This window comes from Mus musculus, chromosome 18 (genome assembly GCF_000001635.26).
Source record: "Mus musculus strain C57BL/6J chromosome 18, GRCm38.p6 C57BL/6J".
NCBI lineage: Eukaryota > Metazoa > Chordata > Mammalia > Rodentia > Muridae > Mus > Mus musculus.
Window position 1 is genome coordinate 32,283,371 of NC_000084.6, and position 6,145 is coordinate 32,289,515.

The window sequence follows — 6,145 nt, forward strand, 5'->3', positions numbered from 1 at the left end:
CACACTCACACACCCCAAACCTAATACACTATATGAATGTTTGATCCTCAGTCCTTCCTTTTCTTTGAACTCATCTGTGCATTTGAAACGTAGAACTTTATTTATCTTTTCTAGGTGTTTCATAACAGAAGGATTTGCATGCCTCTGTCCACTACACGGATGACAAGTGAGCCGAGCCTTCTTTTAGAGAGTGCCTGTGTCACTCATAAGCAGGCCACTTTCCTTGGGCCTCTTCATTGCATTCTTTCTTCCCATGCCACCAGTGTGTCCTGAGGGAGTGTATAGATTGAGGACAGCACTCCCTTCCCACCTTTTGAGGGCAGATTAGAGGGTAGGGGTGGGGACCACACTGTGCAAGGATGACTGTGGGCTCCGGGATCAGTGTGTCACAGGGAAACATGCAGAGGAGGAAGTGTCTTAGTCACCCCAATGTTTTGTTTTATGCAGGCTCTACTTGGTGGTGTAGTTCCTACACAATTAAAAACTCTCTGATCCACTGGCATGCTTTATCTCAAATTCTGCGAGGGTGGGGGCATGCAGCATAGCTTTGTAGTTTAGGGGTGCAACTTAGGCCCAGGGGTCTCTAGAGAGATGATGCTGACCATCAGTAGTCTGCAGTCTCCCACTGTGGGTCCTCCCCAGGGACCATTTTGATGTCAGAAGTGTGGGCCATTTTAATGTCAGATATGTGCTAGGAGGTTATGCTAATATCACCACACACAGATATTTAAATTACATGCTTAGTGAAAGCCTAGCATTACTGTGTCGCTCACACAAGCTTTCCTGGTCCCCTCATGCTGAGTCACAGACATTATTAAGTGGGATTGGGGTGGATATGACAGAGGACTAATGTTGGCATGGAATGTTAGAGGGTACCCCACCCCCACTCCTCAGGGGAACCCTAGGATGTTTAAAATTAACTTCTGCGTCAGAAAATACATCCAGAACACATTTCATACAGTGGTGTGTGTAGTGTGAGTTGCATGCATATGAATGTGCAGATGTGTGGGTGTGTAATACCTGTGAAGATATAACAGGATGCTGGGTGCTCTATTGCTCTCTGCCATGCTGCTTTGAAGGTCTCTTACTAAATTGGTAGCTTTCATTAACAGTGGGTTGGCTGGCAAGCTCTCAAGATTTGCCTGTCTCTGCTTCTCCCAAATTCTGGGGTCACAGGCATGTATTGAGGTACTTGGCTTTTTATGTGGGTGGGGATTAGACTCAGGTCCTCATGTTTGCAGGGTAAGTTACCCCCCTGAGCCATCTCCCAGGCCCCCCCAAAAGAAATGTTAGAGAAGAAAACGGCAACATAAGATGTTTCAGGTTTTGGTGGAGAAAAGAAACACCCTCTCCTCCAAGGGCTGGGTGCAGTTTGCGTACGTGGATGACTCCAGAGAAGTATGGGGTTCCCTGGGCAAACACCATTCTCATAACTCTGCCCAGGGGAGGCCATTGCAGGAGTGGTCCAGGGTTTGTCAAACAATGGCAGTGCTTGTTGGTACTGATGATCCAGGGAAACCAAACCTCCCTCGTTAAGGGTGCAGTTGTCTAATCAGACCCCTCCCCTTCTTTGAGACTCACACAGAAGGTTGAGGATACCTTGGGCTGATCTCACATCAGAGTCACACAATCTTCTCATGTTCCACTATTTTCTAGAACGACTCAGAGCTTCCCTGAGTAGGGTACTCTGGATCACAGGATACTCAACAGAACCCAAAGAGAGTCACTAGGGATGGATAGATAGATAGATTTGGCCTTTGTTTGAACTCATGACATTAGCCAAAATAGAGATGTATTAATTGAGCACCAACTGCATACTGTCTGTCTGCAAAGTTTGGTTTTCTGTGTTCCAGGCTGCTGTAGGACAGGTCAGGCGGGGCAGGAGAGAGGTGTGTGCGCACTGGTTCATTACTCCATTGCTCCCATTCTACCACTAGATGGAGCTGTTCCTCAGCTGCCCTAGATATCCTGTGAGCAGCAAGGCCCCAGTTGTGTTAGGAGGGTGCTTTCATGCTGCCAGGAAGCTATGAAAAGGGGTTTAGTATCTGCTGGGAAACAGAGGAGACTGGCTTAAGCTGCCTTAGAGGTACCCCAGGCTCGTGATCATGTGTGTGCAGGCCAGAGGACAACTCAAGTGTGTGTTTGCTTGCTTATTGCCTCTCTGTCTCTCTCTCTGTCTCTCTCTGTTTCTCTGTCTCTGTCTCTGTCTCTCTCTCTCTCTCTCTCTCTCTCTCTCTCTCTCTCTCTCTCTCTCTCTCTCTCTCTCTCTCCCCCCGTCTTTAAGATTTATTTATTTTTATGGGCTTTGGTGTTTTGCCTGCAAGTACGTTTATGTGAGAGTGCCTGATCTCCTAGAACTGGAGTTATAGATAGTTGCAAGCTGCCATGTAGGTGCTGGGTATCAAACCTGGATCTTCTGGAAGAGCAGTCATCTCTCCAGCCCCATTTATTCTTGTTTTTTCTTATGTTTTATTTAATTTTTTATATAGCATATTTTGATCATATTTTCCTTCCCCCATCCCTCCCATATTCTCCTCTTTACCTAACTTTCATGTTCTCTCTCAAACACCCCAAAACAAAACAAAAACCAAAGAAAATCAAAACAAACAAAAATCAATAACACACACACCACACACACACACACCACAACATCACACATGCACACAGACACACACACCCAGACACAAACCCAAAACAAAACAAAAAGTCTCTAAACCAATAACAACAGGAACCCACATGAAGTCCCTTTTGTTTGTGCTGGCTATATATGCCTGGGCATGGGACCTGCCCAGGAGTGTGGTTGATAAGCCAGGTGTCACTCCATTGGGGAAAACTGATTTTCTCTTTCTCAGCAGGTATCAATTGCAAATTGCCTTTTGGTTAGGGGTGGGGCTTTACATTCTCTCTCCTTCTTGGTACGAGGTTTTTGCTTGGCTTGAACTTGTGCAGGTCTTGTGATGTTTATCCTCCCCCCACCCCCCACCCCCACTTCTTTTTGTTACCCTGACTGGCTTAAAACATACCATACCATGGTGGTCTCAAAAACATGGACATCTGTCTGTCTGCCTTTCCTGAGAGACAGAATTAAAGGAATGGGCCACCACAGCCATCACGGTCCACCTTGGTTTGGGGGACAGGTCTCTCATCAGCCTGGAAGTTGCTGATTAAGTTACGATACTAGCCAGTGATTCCCGAGGACCTGTGGCTACCTGCCTAGATCTGCGGTTACAAGTGTGCACCACCATTGCCAATTTTAAAATATTTATTTATTCCCAATTCCCAATTGCAGTCCAAGTATTTATCCTTATACGCACAGATAACTGTGGTGTTCACCCATCAAAAAAAAAAAAACCTTCCTTTCTTTCTTTTCTTTTCTTTTCTCTTCTTTTCTCTTCTTTTCTCTTCTTTCTTTCTTTCTTTCTTTCTTTCTTTCTTTCTTTCTTTCTTTCTTTCTTTCTTCCTTTCTTTTTTCTTTTTTCTTTTTTATCATCAGGAGACAAAGAGAGACCCTGTCTCAAAAAACAGAGGGCTCAGTGGGTAAAAATGCTAGACATGAAATCCTGCCATGAAAGTTCAGTTCTGGGAACCACTGTGAAAAGCCAGGTCCGGTGGCACCCATCTATGTGAGACAGGAGGCAGAGACAAAAGAATCATAGAATCTCTCAGGCCAGCAGGCACGATTGCACAGCACAGGAGCAGAGAGAGGCAAGACAACCCCTGCTCCACGTGGTGGATGAGCTGCTGCGATCTCCCAAAAGCTGACCTCTGGCCTCTCTACATGTGTATGGACTTGAACTTACACACACACACACACACACACACACACACACACACACACACACACGTTAAAAACAAACAGAAATCAAAATGAAAAAGACACAAGGTGGACAGCTCCTGAGGGACAACACTGGAGGTTGACCTCTGAGAGGTTGACCTATGACCTCCACAGTCACGTGACACATTTTGACACATTTACCAGTCCACTTGTGCATACCAAGAAATAAGGTGGACATTGTGTCACTTGCTCTGCGTGCATCTCTTAAACACAGAACATTTGACAGTCTCTGACAAAGTAGCTCCCTCCTTGGTAGTACTGCATCTTGGGTGGCGGGTGGGGTGGGGTGTGTTTTTTGTTGTTGTTGAAAATAGATTTTTTAAAAAACGCAATGTATTTGGGCTGGAGAGATGGTTCAATGGCTCAGAACACTGGCTGGTCTTCCAGAGGACCCAGGTTCAATTTCCAGCAACCACATGCAGCTCACAACTGTCAATCACTCTAGCCCCATGGGACCACACCCTCACACAGACACACATACAGACAAAACATGAATGCTCATGAAACAAAAGGAAAAAAAACCCTGACAAATTCTGATTCTGCTTCCTCTTCCCCAGCCCTTTCCAGGGTCTTTCCATTCCTCCCCCACCCACATTTACATCCTTTCTTTATGTCTGTCACTAAGATACAAACAGCTATCTTAAAAACAGTAATAAAATGAAATTAGATAAAATAAAAACAAACCACACACACGCATATACTTCTTGAATTTTTTTCTTTGACTTTTCTTCTTCTGTTTGTTTGTTTTTGGAGTTTTTTGTTTGTTTGTTTGTTTGTTTTTCGAGACAGTGTTTCTCTGTATAGCCCTGGCTGTCCTGGAACTCACTTTGTAGACCAGGCTGGCCTCAAACTCAGAAATCCACCTGCCTCTGCCTCCCGAGTGCTGGGATTAAAAGCCACCACACCCGGCTGTTTGTTTGATCCCATTCTGGTTGGTTTTTATTTTCCAGACACACATTGACACACACAGAACTCCCATTAAAAAACAAAATTGGAAACCATAATATATACAAAAAGGACCTGTAACACTTAAAAAAACAAAACAAAGCTAATAAGACAAAGAATCCCCAAAAATGCTGGTCTTAAGAGTAGTATATTTGTATATACCCAGTGAGACTCTGTTGGAGAAAACTCATTCTTCATTTGTAAGTTATTAATTGGAGATAGCTTCTAGGTTAGGAATGGGGACTTGTGTCCACCTTCCCTCTACGTGCTGGGATCCCATTGGGTTTAGACCTGTGCAGCCTCCGTGCATGCTGCCCACATACCTGGGACTTCATCTGTGTGCTGGCCGTGATGTGTTTACAAGGCCTTGTTTCCTTGGTGTCCTCTGTCCCCTCTGGCTCTCACAATCTTTCTGCCTCCCCTCCACAGGGTTCTCTGACCCCTGAGAGGAAGGAATTGATGGACCGTTTAGGTTTGGTGTTCTGAGGTCCCTCACTCTGTGCTTGTCTAGTTGTGGGTCTTTGTATTTGTTCCCAAACACTGCAGGAGGATACGTCTCTTACGAGAGCTGAGCAAGACACTCACCTATGAATATAGCAGAATGTCATTCGGAGTCATTTTATTGCTCTGTTCCTTTGGCAGAGCAATATTTGGTGTTGGGTGTATTTGGTGCTGCCCTAGTTCCCGGGCCTACCTAGTCTCAGGTTCTTAGCCATATGCACAGTGTTGGGGATGGGTTCCATCTGATGGATTAGGCCTTACATCTAATTAGATATTGGTTGGTTACTCCCACAGGCTTTGTGACATCACTCTAGTGTATCTTGCACACAGGTCACCATTGTAGATCAAAGTTTGTCGATGGTTGGTGTTTACTTTTCTCCTTTGGTAGCACGCAGAGAACCTCACAGTACCAAGAACACTAGTCAGTATGGGTGAAGGCACCAGCTTGGATTCACTGTGTTCAATGAGTTGTGTAGGCTGTCTTCAGCAATAGGGCCTGACCGTCAGTTTGGGGAGGGAGAACAATAGCCTCAGAAATAGTGTGGGTTGTTTTAGGGTTCTCATGGGTCCTCTTCAGCCAACGACAATGGATTAGACATAGCCCATTCCTGGAACTTGGAGGCTTCATTTGGTGATGAGAGATGTCCAGTTTTAGCTCTGTCTCCCCTGATATTTGACAACTTCTCTTAGGTCACCTTTATATATGTATATATTCTAGGAAGTTCCTACTGTATTAGATTTACATCTGGCCCCTCACATGGCTCTTAGTTTTTTTAGCCGTCTCTACCCATATTCCCTTCCTCACCTTCTTCTTTCCTCCACCTCCCCATTTGATCTTCCCATTTCAGTTCCCCATCCCCACTC